Raw genomic sequence first — 18,098 nt, 5'->3', positions numbered from 1 at the left:
ACGCATTAATCCCAACACTGATCCTAACACAGATAAATAAAAGATCCTTGGATTTTCCCCTCACTTATTTTTTGTTTGTTTGTGGTTAATATTTATTAAACATCATTAAAGTAAAACAAAGACAAACTCACTTACATTGAACAATTTTTTTTATTAACAAACGTTCTTTTGCGCTCCTGTCTCTGTCATCCTGTCAATCATTGTCAATCGCTGTTTCACTGTCCTCCTCACGCAATCTCCCAGTGCTCTGTGTATGGAGAAGATGTGTCAGCTCGTGCTGTTTGCAGAAGACGCATCTGCTCCCGTTATATGAAGAACACGGGCCTGACGTTCAAACTGCACAGCTCGCGTTGTATGGGGAAGACGCGTCTGACGTTTAATGAAGAGCCCAACAACTAGGCTAGTTTATATGCATGATAGTGGGAGACTTAACAGCGTTAACCACCTTCTCAGACTCTCCCAAATGTAAAGCTCATTCACAAACGTAGATTTATTTTACAAGCGACAGAGATATGTGGAGGTGAACTGATACGTTAATATATCATTTACAATGATATGGACTAGCCTACCTCTCAGGCAATGTTAAATAACTTAAAGATTTACAGAGATGAAATGATATACCAATAGATATTTATCCACTTGGACATTGTTTTTGTTCTTGATTGTTGTCTTGATTTTACTTGTCAATTTACTTGTTTTTAATGTTCTTGTTCTGTTCTGCGCCTCGTTTCTTTGCTCGATCCATTTGGTCATGTGACTGTCACAGAGGGAGTGGTTGACATAATAACTTGATTTAAATAAAATATATTTCTTGAACTCGATTAAAATGATAGACAAAAGTTCAACTAAAACGTTTTATATAATTACTTTTTTGGCTATTATTTATAACGTTTTATTTAAAAATTCTTTAACTAATATTTTGGCACAATGCCCCCCCTGTGCGGCGCCCTTATGTACCGCATATACTGCATACCCCATTTTTGCGCCACTGACCTCCAGGTACAAAAACCAAACAAAACACAGAATATCCTATGATTGTTTTGATGCAATCACAACTAGTTCAGACACAAATATTATACATGTCATTTTTTATCTACCACAGGATCACATTTTATCACGCACTACTCAAATTTCAAATTCAACATTACACAAAAAACAATCTTTTTGGTTTTCTTCTCATAAGGGATCGAATGATCTAAGTCAAATTTATTCTGCACAAAATGTGATTTATCCTGAATGCACTGTATTAAACATTAATTCATAATATAGCATCTTTATTATAATCTTTGTTTAACAAATAATCCCACAAAAAACATATTGTTTTACAAACATTTCATAGGCTGGAATTCATAACACATGTTTATTTTCTTGAGAGCACTCTGTGCTTTCATAACATTTTGAAAGACTCAGTAATCCTTCTTTATTATCGATCTTGATTAAAGGGCCAGAAATGGGGAGACAGACACTGTCTGCTTAACAGAAACAAAACAGGTCTGTTTGTTCGAGTTTCAATTAGCACCAGCACAATTTCTGTTGCAAAAACAGTGACTGTAGCTGCAGGCAATGTGACCCAAATGGTGGCTTTTGGAACACACAAATGAGGCAGAAACATTAACAGAGCTAAATACATCTGATTGATGGCTTTTATTAACACCGTAGCCCATTACCTCTTTGAAGAACTGGAAAAATGTGTTTCACTTATTTTCATCTTGTCTCTTTAAGCGGCTTATCACCACAAATAATCCCAACATCACAATAAAGCAATCTTTCTAAAGCAAAAAAAAGGTTTTTGTTTGTATGTATTTGTTTCTTTTATGAGTTCACCTGCCTATCCAGTCTGAATAGATATGACGTAAACAATGGCTTGCTGTCCTAAATGCTGTAAAAATAAACATACATTAAATAATTTATTGTTAAAATACTTTATATGCCCTTATTACAACATGCTAAAATTATCAATAAAATAAAAAAATCATAATAAATAATAATATTTTTTTATAAATAATTATATTTAATAAAATAATACAATAGAAAAAACATAATACTTACTGATACAATTTTACATTGTAATTTATTGTCAGATTTTGACATAATGGAGAAACAGATCTGTTTTCTATAAGTAATCTTACTTTATAAGCAGCTGTTCATTTATATTTTAAAATGGTGATTTCGGCACTTTCAAATGTAGTTAAGCATGTGCCACTCTGCTACGCCGGCATCCGGTAATACGTGGTGGCTGTCCACTCATCTCACCATTGAAACACTGAATCACACACAGCGAAATTACTTATGAAACCAACAGGATAGCAAGAACGGGAAACAATCATTTCTGGAGCATATATTTTATTTCGATACATGAAATGACAATGCAATTTGACTAGAAGAAATCCAACCGAGGCATATTGTCTTAGTCGTAAAATGTATCCTTTGTCTTAGAAGTAATTTGCACCTGAAAAGATTTCTCATGTGATGAATTCATGAAGGGAATTCTGCACATCGATTGCTACTTCAATGCTCGATACCAAAAGCCAGATAAGGAAAAAAAATCTACTTGGATGCCCCATTGTCTCATTGCACAACTGGTTGACGTCTTTGAAATTGCTGCTGCAAATAGATGGTTGACTACAGAAAAGCAACCGTTTTAGTAATCTTCTGTGGCATGTGCATTTTAGGAGACGTCTGAGGGGATGACACAGGTAAAAGGACTGTCTCAGACTCTCAGCACATGCTACAAAAGACACTTACAAGATTCACATATAAAAAATGAATGTGAAACATGCTGTGTGAAGTTTAAAGAACTACCAATCTACAGTAAATATAGATTAAAATATCATAAGAGAGGGAAAAAAAGTAAGGGGAATCATGCATTGGCATGTGTACATTTGGTGGTTCTGCACGGATCACAACCCACAAACAGTCTATAGGTCAAAGGCTTTAAAAAAAAGGTTAGGGCAACTAATGAAATGCATTGTCATCTTTTAAAAGGAGGACAAACCATATTGTTTGTATTGATCTGTGAAAATAGAAGCCAACACAAATGTAAGGTAAAAGAAAATATCACCCATGCCATTACATCATATTTTAAAAATGGTACATTTTCCAATTCAACCTATATTCCATTAATAATTCTGCAGACTGTCTGGTCTGTACAAATCATTTACCTTACTATAAATAAACTGTACTTGAAAACAAACACTATTTTTTTAATAAACAATTTTGGTAACATGTATGATGGCCACTTGAAGCTCAATGTAAATCTGGGTCCTGAAACAAAAGCAACTGAGAACTACTGTACTGCAATATTATGTTCGTGATTTCATGGCAGCGTGTGATTGCATCTCAAGGGTCAGTAACTGTCTCTGCATACCAGACACTTTTCCTTTGTCACCATCAGCTCGTCTTCACTTGAATATTATTCGCCCATCCTACACACCCTCCTCCTCGACAGATAAGAAAGCTCAAAACAGGTCCATCGCCTTCATGAAGAGACGGGGATAGAAGGAAAGGAGAACCATTTACTTTTCCGCTCATGCATAGCGGATTAGACTATAGCGCAGGTGTAATCAAAGCCATGATTGCAGTATACTTATATAACATCACACAGCAAATACTGCATGAAAATGGCATACCGGTGAATCGTTGAATAGAAATGATGTGCATGCTTATAAGACAGATGAGACGACGTGAGATGAAAGGTCACTTTGGGGGAATAATGCATTTTCCACAAAGCATTCTGTCATGGGAAAAAATCATGATGTGGGAGGATAAATAAAATATGTAAATTATAAAATCTATTTTAAAAAGTAGAAAAGATTACATTAAGTAAATAAAACAAATTACAGGAGCATAATATGTTGCTTAATAATAATATTAGTAATAATCATTTATTTTGGTACTGCATTATTATTGGAACTTCTTATAATCCTAAATGAATTTAAAACGTACATTTGCAAAATAAAAAAAAAAGTCCAGTCCATCCTTTTCGTTTAAGACGACAGCGAAAAAAAGTACACGTTTGATTAAAAACACTCCGATTTTTTTAACATGTCAAAATGTACAACAGCTAAATTAGAAGCCCACTCAGAAGCAGCTTAAAAGTCAGATGAGCTATTTTATTCCCCACTTCAAACAATCAATGGTGATTCTGAGTTCATTAGCAATAATGGTGTGACAGAGGTAGTATAAATGATACCTAAAGAGCTTCGCTTTTTGTTTAAACTTTCCAAGCCGAGGTAAAAAGAGCATTTAGTATAGCCGCTCCAAAATGATGCTCTCCCCGTTGCTTTTGTCATGTCATTATTTCACACATTTATAAAAGATAAAAATACCCTCAAGATGTCACTGAGTGCACCTAATGAGCAGAGGAGACATGATTATTCGGCTGCCGCCAAAGTGACATCCACAGCGTTTAGTATTTAATCTGTTTGTCCGATGTGAGTCATGTTATAGTTCACAGAGTGTGTCATTTTGGCAGCCAATAATAATCCCTGTCAGCAAGTTCTTTGATTGAGGTGAACTGTTTCCGATGCTGCACGACATTTGACCTTAACTATGTGACTTTTCGATATAGAGACTAGCCTTTAAAATGTAAATGCTTTTGAGCTTTCACCTCGTGTGTATTCTCTAAATGACTGTATGCAAACCTGAGTGACTTCTAAGACCCAAAACACTTCAGAAATGTGCAGCAAGTCGATCAAATTATTCTGAAACTACATCGGCCTGTACCCAGAAAGTAAACGTTACAATCCCTTGCATCTCGTAGGAATTGCATGTGCAGTTTTAAGCGGACTAAAAGCTCAAAAGCGCTCCGTGACCGTTTCCTCTCACCACAACTGTTTGTCAGCAGGAGGGCACATAAAGGGCGAGAAACTCCAGAGCCTCCACATCACCTCTTCCTCTTACACCCTCCAATTAATCACACTGCGCTCCCTTTCGCAGTGGAACTGTTAGCATTCGCTCAGTGTCCAGAGACTGCCATCTGTCACTATAAAGCTTCCAAGCCATTTCCAACAAGACGGTGCTTAATTATAATACAAAGGCCGCTGACTTCGACTTTCTCTGACCCATGAAACGCTGTGATATTGTCTGCATCTTCATTGTCTGGAAAGTATGACTCGCTCTGGCAGCTTTGTTAAGGAAGGCGGGTCTTGCATATGGTATAGCAATTTGATTTGCTTCACTTCAGTAGCTCGTGGCTCCAGGGTAGACGCGATATGATCAAGAGGGGGAAGGAAAGAGACAAAATTGTTACACAGAGATGAACAATGTGATAATAAACTTCATGAGCCGCCACCACGCACGTGCATGTAAAACACATGAAAGGAGTCTGTGAGGACTCGAAGTAGATGCAGATACGCTTAGTGCGGCAAATTAGTATGCCAGAGCACTATGACAAAGAAGACCCAACGGAACCGTGTGTCAAATTCTTTTCTCCAAGAGTAGAAAAAGTTTCAAAAAGCACTAAATCCCCCATTTAATGAGAGCCGATAATAAAGGCTACCTATTTGCTTGTATAAGATGCACGTGTGCTTTATGTGCGTGTTGTGAATTGCTATGAATAATTGCACGAATAGCCACATGAGCAAAAATAGTTGACGTGCTGTTCAGTTTTAAAGACACCATGAAATAACCCACGCCTGCCATCTACACAAGGACATGACTGAAAGTATACAAAATTGCCATTTACCAGATATAGCCTACACATTTAAAACATAGAGTCTTTCACTTCAATACAATATCAATGACCCATGTTTGTCAAATTAAATGCTTTCTATAGTGAGACTGTCCCCCCAACTTCCATCTGACTAGCAGTCACAAGTCTGTGTGTGCGTGTATGCATACATTTCAGTACCTAAATCACTTACTGTACACTTGAAGAGCCCCCCAACCTATTTTTCCAGTATTTCAATGAATTAACTTAAATTTTGAAGAACAAGCAGCATTAGGTAGAGATATGTGCATGTCTAACAGTACTTTAACATATCTGACAGCAGACATGTAGCACCATACAGATCCAATCAATCACATTTGCATGCCCTGAGACAGCAAAAGCCTTAAAAAGATGTATGAACAATAAATCACTTTGCTCATCAGTTTTAATCAATTTTCATCGACACCATCCTTTATTCTGCACAAAGGCAAAAAACAAATTATGTAATTATTAATGGAAACCGGTAAAACTCATGGGATCAGAAATTGGCTGCTCGTTTTCCTGTGGCGCCAGAGTCATTAATCACATGACATTTACAGCTCAAATGATTGGCTTAAAAATCCCTGTGCTCACAGCCGAATGTCCATGAGCCCATGAACAAAGATGGCAGTTAGCAGTAGCAGCTGTATACTTCCAAGGGGTCTGTGCCAGCACAGAAATGGCCATCAAGGAATACACTGGATAGCTTTTCTCAGGTATTATAGACCTCTTTGGAAAAGATGCATTATTTTGCACATCTAGAAGCCACAGTCCTCTGGATATTACATTGATAGCTCAGTTGTTTGCATGCCAAACATTTTTTATTTATGAAATGCCATTTTACAAAGTTTTTATGCATGATTGGTGAGAGTGATTGTCACATAACAGCTGAGCATGTCCGTGTTCCACATGATGCGTCACAGGGCTAAAAATAGCAAAGCATTGTCATGCACCGGCTGCCCAGTGTGGCTTCTTCCCAACAGTTTCTCTTGATTGGACAGCACTCTGTAATTTGGGTGGATGACAAAGAATTGGGCTTTGACTGTTAATCACTTTTACAACTATACAGAAACACCAGAAAAAAAAAGAAATAGGTGGAGTTTAGGAACCAGGGAGTGATATTTACGAGCCATGTCATATAATGAATAAACAAGTATTTGTCAAGCACAACAAAAAGCTGTTACATTACCATAGAGCCATTTATTATGTGTGGTTTAAAGAGTAAAAAGGCAGATAATTGTTTAATAATCCTGTTAAAACAATAGACAAAATACATGTTTACTGTATTTATGTTATGACATACCACTATACTGTATTTATACATATATGCCCAGCCCTTTTTAATTAGCATTTTACACGAAGCAAAATCTGTCACTTTACTGGCATCCTCACTCTCTTGACCTGTTGGCAGCCGATTCATTTCAGACCCTGGTCTCAGGTATGCATTTTAAATATTATGGCAACATCTGTTAAGACACCCCTAGCTCACGGGAGCTTTCACATGTGAGAACCACAGGGATCAGTGCTGGGACCTCAATTGATCTCCATTTATTTTTCCTTCACCATGCCTGCAGTACTTATTTAACTATTTTCTCCTAGGACATAATAACGTATGAGCACATATGAACAGCAGAAGTAGAAATGAATGGGACATTATCTCTAGAGAAACCTGCATGTAATAGTGGTCTTTCATCAAACATAAATCATAATAAACTCGAACTTATCTGATTGGCCACCAGTCCTGGAAAGAAATGTGTAGATGTCCACACAAAAAAAGAAGTCCATTTTAGTTTCCCAGTATCAATCGGATATCTTCAATAAATGTAATTCATAGAACCAAAAAAAGTAAAGCATTCAAGTGTCAAGAATGAAAAAAAATCCTGTCTTCTCTCAAAAACAAGAAAAGAGTAATTCACAAAAACGCAACAGAGAGAGAAAAAATTGGTTAGTTTCTATGGTTTAAAAAACACAAACCTTCCAACCAGTTCACATAGCAGCCTTTACATGTGCACACATAAGGACTGCTTTAAGGGATCACAAATTAGAGCTTCAAAAGAAAGCATCTAAATCTGTATAGTACCCTAATGTGGTGTGTCACACCATCACTAAGCAAAGCTGAATGTAAACACTGGACCAAATGTCTTGTGTTAAATATTCTGAACACACTTTTGTAAACATTGTGCTGCAGGACTATACTTGACATTTGGCTTTGACATTTGAAGCAAAACTTTTAAACTTTTAGAGGTACAATTAATTGTGCTATAAAAGCTATAGAAACTTAATGAATTTTGGTCAAATAAAATGCTCTTGAAACAATCAAACTGCAATTATGTATTTTTATGTGTAGTAGATCTGATTCAAAGATACACTTCTGTAACACTGTGTTCATATTACATTGGGACTTAGGGGTATCCTGAAGCTTTTATAATTCCCTATGTTTGTATATTGCATCATTCCTTCAATATTGAAAAGTTTTCTCTGCTAAGGTCATATGCGCCATGAGAACAAAAGCAGCAGCTCAGCCTTTACGGCAAACATACGCTGGTTACTGCAAAAAAATTGCCTCGAGCAGACGATCATTAGTACCACGCCCCCTGAACAATGTAAAAACATCTTTAAAATTTTAAACACGCTAGACCTTTTGCTCCTTATCTCCAACACACAAACACAACTTGCACAGCTCAAAGTCTCTGGCTATAAATCTTTGGAAAAAGCATAATCTTGATTGCAGTCAATTTGATTCAATAAGGAAATGGGAAAGATTAAGGGTCAGTTTCCGGGACAGGGTTTAAGACTAGTCCCAGACTAACTTAACTGTTGGAGGTTTCTTGATCGAAAACAACTTACTCTGACATATTTTAAAGTATAATAGTGCGATTATTTTGTCTCGAGATGCACACCAGTTTTGTACGTTTTTTTTCTAAAGGTGTCCTGAACTGGGCTTGTTTATTGTTTTACAATGCTGTATGAGGTCTACTTATGACGTTCGCGTGGTTTTTACATTCGAAAACATCAAAATCAATAAGTAATAGGCTATTTTCTACCCGGGTTTTGAGGCCGCCTGTCAAATGCTCTGTTTAAATGGGCATGCCGCATTGAAGACTTGGAAGTAAACGCATACTCGCTATGATTGGATGGCAGTTCAAGTGCTGCTTACTGCAGAGCAAATGGGTGGACGTTAGACGTCCAGCGAGGAGGAGCTACAGATCACGTCCAGAGAGGAGGAGCTACGTGAGCTTTAACTTCCTCTCTTTAACTTTTGTCATGTTTTCATGACATTGTTTCTGTGACCAACAGTATTACATACACTATCTGCACCCCTGCTTTCATCCCCCCACCATATTAACACTATTTGTGAATCATATAATATATAACATATATAATTCATTAATGTAATAAAGTATGCTGATATGGTTTTTGCTTTGCCCTTACAGGTGTGATAAAAATAAATAAAATGAACACCTATTATCTTGTCTCATCTCATTTATTCCTTTTAATTGTACACTTAGGAGCTCCACTTTAAAAATAAAAACGATCAATTTGAGTACAAATAGGTAACCTTGTTGTCAACGTAATTTTAAACAGCGGCTACAGTGGCGTAAGGTATGGTGTGTAGAGGATTGACGCTAGAGATCGGGTTCTTATCCACCTTTAGCCAAAAATGCTCTTTTACATAATTCCATTACATACCAGATCAGGAAGGCATTTGTTTTCAATGAAATCAATTTAAACTTAAAATGACCTTTTATTAAAAAAGTTTAGATTAAGGTTAGGAGTACGTTGGGTATTGGGCTTTATTATCTCAATAAGTTACCATCCTTTTAATTATTTGGATAAATATAATGATTTACACTGTTATTATTTCATAATGTTTAATGCACAACAATACTGAGGTGCAAATAGTATCTGCCACTATTTATAATTATCAATATAGCATCTAAGGAATATAATCTTGGATGGACTCGTTACCATTTGATTAAAACAATCACATGGATAAAGTAACATTTTTTCCCCACGAAACATTTTACAACACCTAAAACTACACGACAATACAAAACCATTTACAGAATTAACCCAGATCTACACCATCAGTTAGATTTTTAAAGGTCAGGGTTGTGCAGGCAAGACACACCAATATTTCTTTTATCATACTTCCTGCATGAAAAACTCCATGTCCTCCATTCTCTCAAAGGTGAAAAGGAAGGGAACCTGGATTTTGTCCTGATCCATGCCACCATCACAGAAAATGGTGTCAATAAATAGGTCCCGCATTGTTATAGCCAACAATGCATCATTTACATTTATTCATTTAGCAGACGCTTTTATCCAAAGCGACTTACAACTAGGAGAGCATACAGTATAAACATTTTGTCACACGCTAAACATACAGTTTGCAAGGCCATTCTACTAGGAGGATTAAAGATGGAGTAAGCAAAGGAGAGAATGAACAACAAGATATCATTATGGCCGCATGGCACAGATGAGGTGACCTCCATAACGTTTAGATCCAGTTGGATCATTGGTTTGGTGACTGGCTGTTGGCTTTATAGAAAAAGTAACAAAACAGTACACTTTATTCCAGTGTGCATTACTTATTACAAATGACCTGTATACTGAGAGATGCACACAATGAATATGTTCATTTAAAGTATAGTTAGCAATATCATACCTTGCCAGAGGAAATGCCTGTAGTAACTGATGGCACCACCACCTCCTGATTCAGGCATGTGAAACTAATTAATAAAATATGTCAGGTAAAAAATCTTAATCATTCTCATTAATAATTGTCTTTTACGAATTGGCACCGATACTAAATTGTCTTTTCAGTCCATTTTGGTGAACAAATGACCAAAGAATTGATAAAAACTCACTGCCGAAAAATCGAAGGGCTTTCCAAGGGTCACATACTAAAATGCAAAATCAAAACTCTGTGTGTGCTAAACACTACATTTGTTAATATAAGATCAGAAACAATGGTATAGCAATTATGAACACTTACCATCAACATGAATATTCCACAGTCATTCCCTTGAAGCTGAAGTGGAGCAGTTATTTAAGAGTGGAATATGATCATATTGTACATACAGTGGGCTATATAGTGTACTATGAATGTATTATATGGTGACATTTCTCTGCTGATAATAATGGTTTACATGCAAAGAAATTTAAAGCTGTACCTCACAGTCTGTCAGTAAGGACATAGTCCAAAGGCCAGGTGAAATATGATTTGCCAAGTTTCTATGATAAAACAATACATTCAATTATTATACAACAATAAGTCTGGGGCAGTCACCCTGTAAGAAGAAAAAGTTGATCATACATTATACCATCAGTCTCAATACTGGATTCTTATTGGCTGTAAGGTGGTGTGCATTAAAACCGTTTACTGCACATGTAGTTCCAGTCAGTTTGAATAGATACTCACAGTGCCTTTCCAAAATCAATAATAGTTTTAACCTTATTAATTGTGGCGAGACCATGCTATAAGCAGTAAGGCTGTGCAAAATATCGATACATGTAACTATCGCAATATTTTTTTTCAATAGTGTATCAATAGTGATACCTCTACTATCTATATATTTTTTAAAATCATGTCATATACATACGGCCAAAAGTAAGTGGAAGCGACCATGGCGAAAAATATAAGAACGCTTGGAGCTCTCAGAGCTGATGTGTGGGTGTGCTTTGGTTTTCAAAATAAGTAATGGAGTAATGAGTTATATAAAATAATGCTGTTTGTAGGCTTCGCAAGTCATGACACAAGTCACTTGGCTACTGCAGTGCATTAGACAAAAAGTTTATTAAGAAAAGTAACAATGACATTTATTGTGCTTTCACGGATGTGACACCAGCATATTTACAGCACGGATGAACCAGGGGTTTAATTTATACTGGCCATGTTCATTGTTTTAACTGTATGAACCACAACAGCCAAGTGACTTGCGTGAGCCACCTTATTCCCCTGTGCTACCCACTTGAGGGGCGCAATCCACAGTTTGAGAACCCAAACCTCTGCTCTAAAGGTCCATGCATCACACATCATGGCCACTCTGCAGAGGTAAGGGATGTTTTTACACTTATCCTTACAGAAAACCCCAGGTGGTGCACAGCATGTATTTCTTGCTCTACTTTTTACATTTTCTATTTAAAGTATTGCAATATATCGCAAATGTGTATCGTATCAAAATACATAGCAATATATTGTATCGTGACCCATCTATCGTGATATGTATCGTATCGGGAGGCACTTGCCAATACACAGCCCAAATAAGCAGGGTAATACATGCGTAGGTGTGTATTAAACACTCCTGTTTTCACATCTGTGAGCATGGGCGTCGCTAACACTATATATTCGGGGCTCTAGCCCTGATTGTTTGTAATCTAGCCCCGAATGTTTAAATATAATAATAGGAATTCAGTAACTGGACGTTTAAAATTCGCTGCTGACGCTGTTTACACAGCCTCTATCCCACACGCGCCGAGTCTGACACACACACACGCATGCACGCACGCACTCACTCACACCACGTGACTGATTTCAACCTATCCATAAAACATCACCATGCAGTTGAGCTGCTCGACAAAATAAAATATTACAGAGTGAGGGCAGAGAAGACTACAGAATGGCAATGGCGTGTGCCAAGAAACCAACAAATCAACTTTCATTTTGGCAGAAGACGAAGAAAGGTATTAACTTTAGAGTGCGAGTACACGCAGACGAAAACGTACACCTATAACTCATGACCTATAACTCATGATATAAAAATCCGGATTATCACAACAAGCCCACACAGTTTTTTGCGATTCTGCTATTGCGGCATAATCTTGATCAAAATCAATGAAAAGATAGCAAAAATGAATTTTATCAATTTGTGATGCATTATTTTTACAAAGATAATGCACAGATGTAGCCTGTCGCTCATGTGAGGTCAGTGAGTGGTCTGTGTGAACCTTTCTTACCTGGCTCACATAAATGCTAAGGACCGGGCGAAGCAATAATATCCTAATGACAGCGTAGTGATGCAATACTGTTTTGTATTCCTTGTAAAAAAAAGCATCATCCTTGAGCAAATGCTTCCCGTCAGCACGCGAATCTTGTCTTTCAGGCTTATTGCTTGAATGGTAAAATACAAATATAATTATGTCAAAATGACCATCAAGTTTTTTTAAACACAATCGGGTATTAAGTAAACAAAACAGTTTTTGGGAGGTGCATCACTGGAACCGCGCTTTACAGCAAGTCTTAACGTGCTAGCAGCTCACTTATTGGGCCACTGGCTGTTTGTGTTTGCTTAATTTTTTTTACTTCAAAACCTTTCATTTTTTATTTATATTAGGTTAAACGTTATCAATTATAGTCATTAACAGTGTTGGGGGTAACGCGTTACAAGTAACGTGCGTTACGTAGTCAGAGTACTTTTTTAAGTAACGAGTAATTTTTAATTTTAACGAGTAAATAAATTTACATATCAATACTCGAGTTAGCAGTCGAAAATCACCTTCAACTCTGCCTCATTAAACTCGGTCTCGTCCGCCACCGTCGAGAATGCCCTGGCGAACTCCCGGTTCCCGTAATTCCCCTGACCGAACCCAAACAGTAAGTGGGCTTGGCGAGATCGCCGGAACGACGCTGCATCGTCCATTTTAGCTGCCTGCTGGGTTCTGTAATGGCTCGGTTATTCTGTCAGGGAAACACTCGGGAGAACCCAATTGCAGGCAGCATTTAGGGGAAAACAAAAGGATTTATTATAATAGTAAACACAAAACAAAGACCCACGGTGGGGTATGACAAGTCAAGCAGAGACAAAACAGAACGTAGACTAACTATCAATAAAATAAAATAAACAACACTGGAAAATAAACTAGACTGCACACTTACTAGACTGGACAAGATCTTAGACACCACGAGCACGAGAATATGTAACAGGTAAGCATACTCCAGGTACTATACACAGCACACACAGAGTGCTATACAAAGAGATACAAACACAATAACCGAGCACAGGACAATGGAACATGAGGACTATTTAAAGGGAATCAAATCAAGAAGGGACAGGTGCAGGGCATGAACTAATTAACAATCAATAACGAGGGATACAAGAGGACGGGGACAAAGACGCGACACCGGAGAGAGAGGATATGGAAAGCCAACAGGGCCAAAACGCCTCTCCCCACATAAAACAACATAGAATCACCTGCCGTGATTCTGCCACAAGATCAAGAAAGACATGACAAGATGAGGCAGAATCACAACAAACGCATTACAAACATTACCATTTGCTTTTTTTGCTCAAGTCAAGTCTCGAAGATACTCTCTGATGATTCCACCATCAAAAAAAAAAACAGGAAAAATACATGGATAAAAGAATCATAAAGAACTTTGAAAAGTCCACAAGAGAATGAAATACAGTAGACATAAGTAGCTAGACATAGATAACAATGGGTCAGATGTATAAAGTTACATATGATTATTTTCTGTTTGATAATATATTGCATAAATGTGTTAATGCAAAGCATATTTTCCTTGAGAAGAATAAATTTAAATTTATGTGATTATTTTGTGTTTGCTAATAAACTATATTGCATAAAAAAGTTAATGCAAAGTATATTTTCCTTGAAAAAATACCCTTTACAACCTAATCCAAATTCCCTACATTAGCCCCTAATGTTTTAGGCTCAGCCCCTGATGGTTTTATATCCTAGATATGCCCCTGTCTGTGACCTACGCTTCGGGTGGTTCTTCATCTCCATGTCATGCATTAAAATAATTGTATGCACACTGAATTACCCCTTACATTATAACAAGCATTGCTAAAATAAGTGGTGTCGATGTGTTAATGCAAAATAATATGAAATGAATCGGTTATAATATACACTGTTAACAGTAGCTGAAACAAAACTTGAAAATGCTACGCTGAACCACAAATTAGCCTACATGTATTTAGGTTTTTGACGCTAATGTTATCCTACGCACGATTACACATTCAGGGAAATTCACGTTCATTTTATGTTTGAAAGTTCAGTGTTTGCATACTGCCATTACTTCAAATTGTCTGTGACTGTCCACCATCATTCCAAGTTGTGCGAAGCACGCAAATGCTGCTCCTCTTTGGACACGTGCTCCTCCTCGCTGGACGTCTAGCGAGGAGGAGCTACAAATAAGCTCCACCCATTTGCTCTGCAGCGAGTAGCCTCTCTAGCAGTTTGCGTAGTAAACTTAGTTGGGGCCTTCTGTGAATTTGATTAGACACGTAACGTTACGCATTATCAGGACATATCAAGCGATCTCTAACAAAGCAATAGTGACGCATGGTACAAATATGTTTTACTCGCATAAGATTGCTGCGCCATTCCAGTCGGATCCAATATCGACTGCACAGCAATGCTTTTTAATTTTAATCTCTCAGAAAATCCAGCGCCTTGTTCACAAAGGAATCCATGGTGAAATGATGCAAACAAATGCTCAATGTTTCACCCACGTGAGCAGGAACGTACTTAAAAATAAACTTCAACCACGCATTCCTAATATCAGAATCTGAAGGAAGCGACTGTGTCTTCCACAACCAGGCGCAGCACAATGTTGCATGTTTGTTGCTTGGTCGCTCTAAATAAAAATAACAGTGAAAGAACTCCTCACTTTTGCATATATGACAAGGGGCTAGACACTCTCGAGAGCCCTTTGCTAAAGTGACAGGGTTGCCAGATGTTCACAGAAAAAATAAGCAAACAAAGACAAGACCAAAACAAACCTTAGAATGCAAATTGTTTATATATTTTATAAGACCAAAATTCTTGAAATCTGCAACAGACCATTTATTAAGACCTAAGTGCCGAGGCTTTTGGATCTAAGACCAAACGACAAGCATTAAAGCGCTTATTAATAACAAACATGGCAACACAGCAAAAGAGCGCTGTATGATGGAGCCTTCCGAGCATAAACACAACACAGCGCATATCAGCAGTTTAGTTTAAACTGACGGACAAAACGAATCTTTAGCCGAAAAATATGTCAATATGGTTACCAGTTTGTCGATCATCACAAATGCGGGAGCGTGTACTATGTGTGGCTAAAGTCATTCTCGAAACAGTGGCGGGGCTAGAGAAGTAGTCCTTGATATTTTTCTGTGGAGGCGGTGTTCAACCTATCTATGATAGATAGGTGCATTCCAGGACCTGGCTTTCGCTGAGCCTAGTGTCAATAACAGTTGTAATTTCAGTAACAAGGGCGTTTTCAGTTCTGACACTTACAGGATGTTCGCTTGAATACGATTCCCACATATACAGCAAAATTTAAATTGTGGTTTTAATTCATGGCTCCTTTAAACGACTTAAATATCCTAATTTAACTAAGGCCTAGTCCTGGCTAAACTAATCTCTGTCCGGGAAACCGCCTAAGAGTTTTGTATCATAGGCACTAACATCAAGGTCAGGCCTCTATTGCAGGTTGCAAGTTTTCAAAGCCACCATCTGTTCACATATGTGACCATTGAAATAAATATCTCAATTACACAACTTTGACTTATTAGGCAATTTGCCTACCGCAAATGATCCTGCATAATTTCGATCTCTCCTCTTAATGTCAAAAGATAATATATAATGTAAACGTCATCTCGTGTATGTGTTTCATTTTTCATCTGGTATTTATGCAAATTGGGGTGGGTGTATTGCATTAGCTGTAATGCACTGAAAGCTTAGGTCAAGAATTTTGTTTACAAGTGGCTGTTCTGTGGTGGCATTAACAAAGTGCTTATATTACTCACAGTGAATGCCCCCTTCAATACACGGGGCCATTGCTTACAAAATAATGGCGTCAGTTTTCAATGTAAATTGAAGAATGTTAGATGACACATGCTGAGTCAAATAAAACAATTTAAGAATGTAATATTCATGCAAGTCGAAAAATGCGATTGATCTTTGTTGAGGATTTTAAATGGCAATAGAATCTGGTTTGAACAGTATGTTCTAGTCTAGTGATAAAACTACACAAACGGTCCATTTTGCTTTCTGAATTCAGCCTCCATTAACAACAGTTAAGCTACTGGGGCATTGTTGGCTTATTTTTGTTCGACCTACATTACCAGTGGCGCTCAATTACCCTCTAAATCCCTTAAACTGTTTTCTGTAACCTACAGAAAAGAAGTTGCCCCAAGATGATTTTTGGGTTCTTCAAGATAAAGTCATAAACAGATCTGGTTATACTCCCTCAAGCGTGCTTTGCGGTCATATTCAGAATTACAGTATATCCTCAGAAACAGAGGGACCCTGCTGTCTTTGGACAATGGCTGAAATTAATTTGGACAGCTAGCAGAACTACCGAAGCATTTTATATAATTCAAGTTCCTTCAGACACAGCAGATGAAACAGCTCCCACATGAAGGGAACAGTGCCAGTGGGACAAATTCATGCATTCATGAGTTTGCCTCAAAGAACAGATGGTAATATTGAACATACTGTTTTATTTTTCCTTTCACGGAGTGGCTAAACACACCCAAACTCCCCGAAGAGCACGTGCAATGATTTCAAATAAACGTCACGGCCCCTCGCACGAAGCTGCTGTTAAAAAGGTGGAGGTTACGCTAACAGCCATTCGCTTTCAGAAGAGTCGCTGCTGAGGTGTCTTCTTTTTATCTCACAGACATGCTGCCTAATTCCTCGGAGAACATCCGCATTGATGGAGATGGCAGGTGTGTGCTGTTTGATTGACGCCATTTGCCTGTCACTGCTACTGCTAAAGATGATGCACAACATCAACATCTGCACTGGCAAAGCTTGCTGAAATCCTTCGTATTATGCATTTGGATCAGTAGCTGTTATGGAGAATAGAGATCATGTATCGGATTCTCCCATACTGATTGTTTTTATTCAACCGCAGAATGATGACTTAAATTAAATAATATTTATGCATTTGGCAGACACTTTAATCTAGTACGACTTTTAATCTATACATGGTTTAAATTAGTACGTGCATTCCATGGTATCAAACCATGACTTTTGTGTTGCTGACGCAATTCTCCATTTAACTCAATTAATCCACAGAAACAACTATAAAACAGTAAAGTCATCAACATAAGCAGAGTCAAATCTACCTCATTATTTTACTTCTTTAAAATGTTAATTTCTTGACTCGATACCCTCAACCAGCTTCACGAGGAATCCACCCAGAATTCTTTTAATTGTTGAATGGTACTTGTTATATGGATTTGTTGTTGATTTTGACAATTAAAAGGGATAGTTCACAGACAAATGAAAATGATTTAATTATTTACTCACCCTCATGCCAAGCAGGATGACTTTCTTCCATATGAAGGGGAAAAAATACATTTTGAAGAACGTTGGGAAGCAAACAACATTGGTCCACTCCCTACTGACGACCACTAAGACATTTTTCAAAGTTCTTCTTTTGTGTTCC

This window comes from Triplophysa rosa, linkage group LG13 (genome assembly GCF_024868665.1).
Source record: "Triplophysa rosa linkage group LG13, Trosa_1v2, whole genome shotgun sequence".
In the NCBI taxonomy this organism is placed as follows: domain Eukaryota; kingdom Metazoa; phylum Chordata; class Actinopteri; order Cypriniformes; family Nemacheilidae; genus Triplophysa; species Triplophysa rosa.
Note: the sequence above shows the minus strand (reverse complement) of the source record.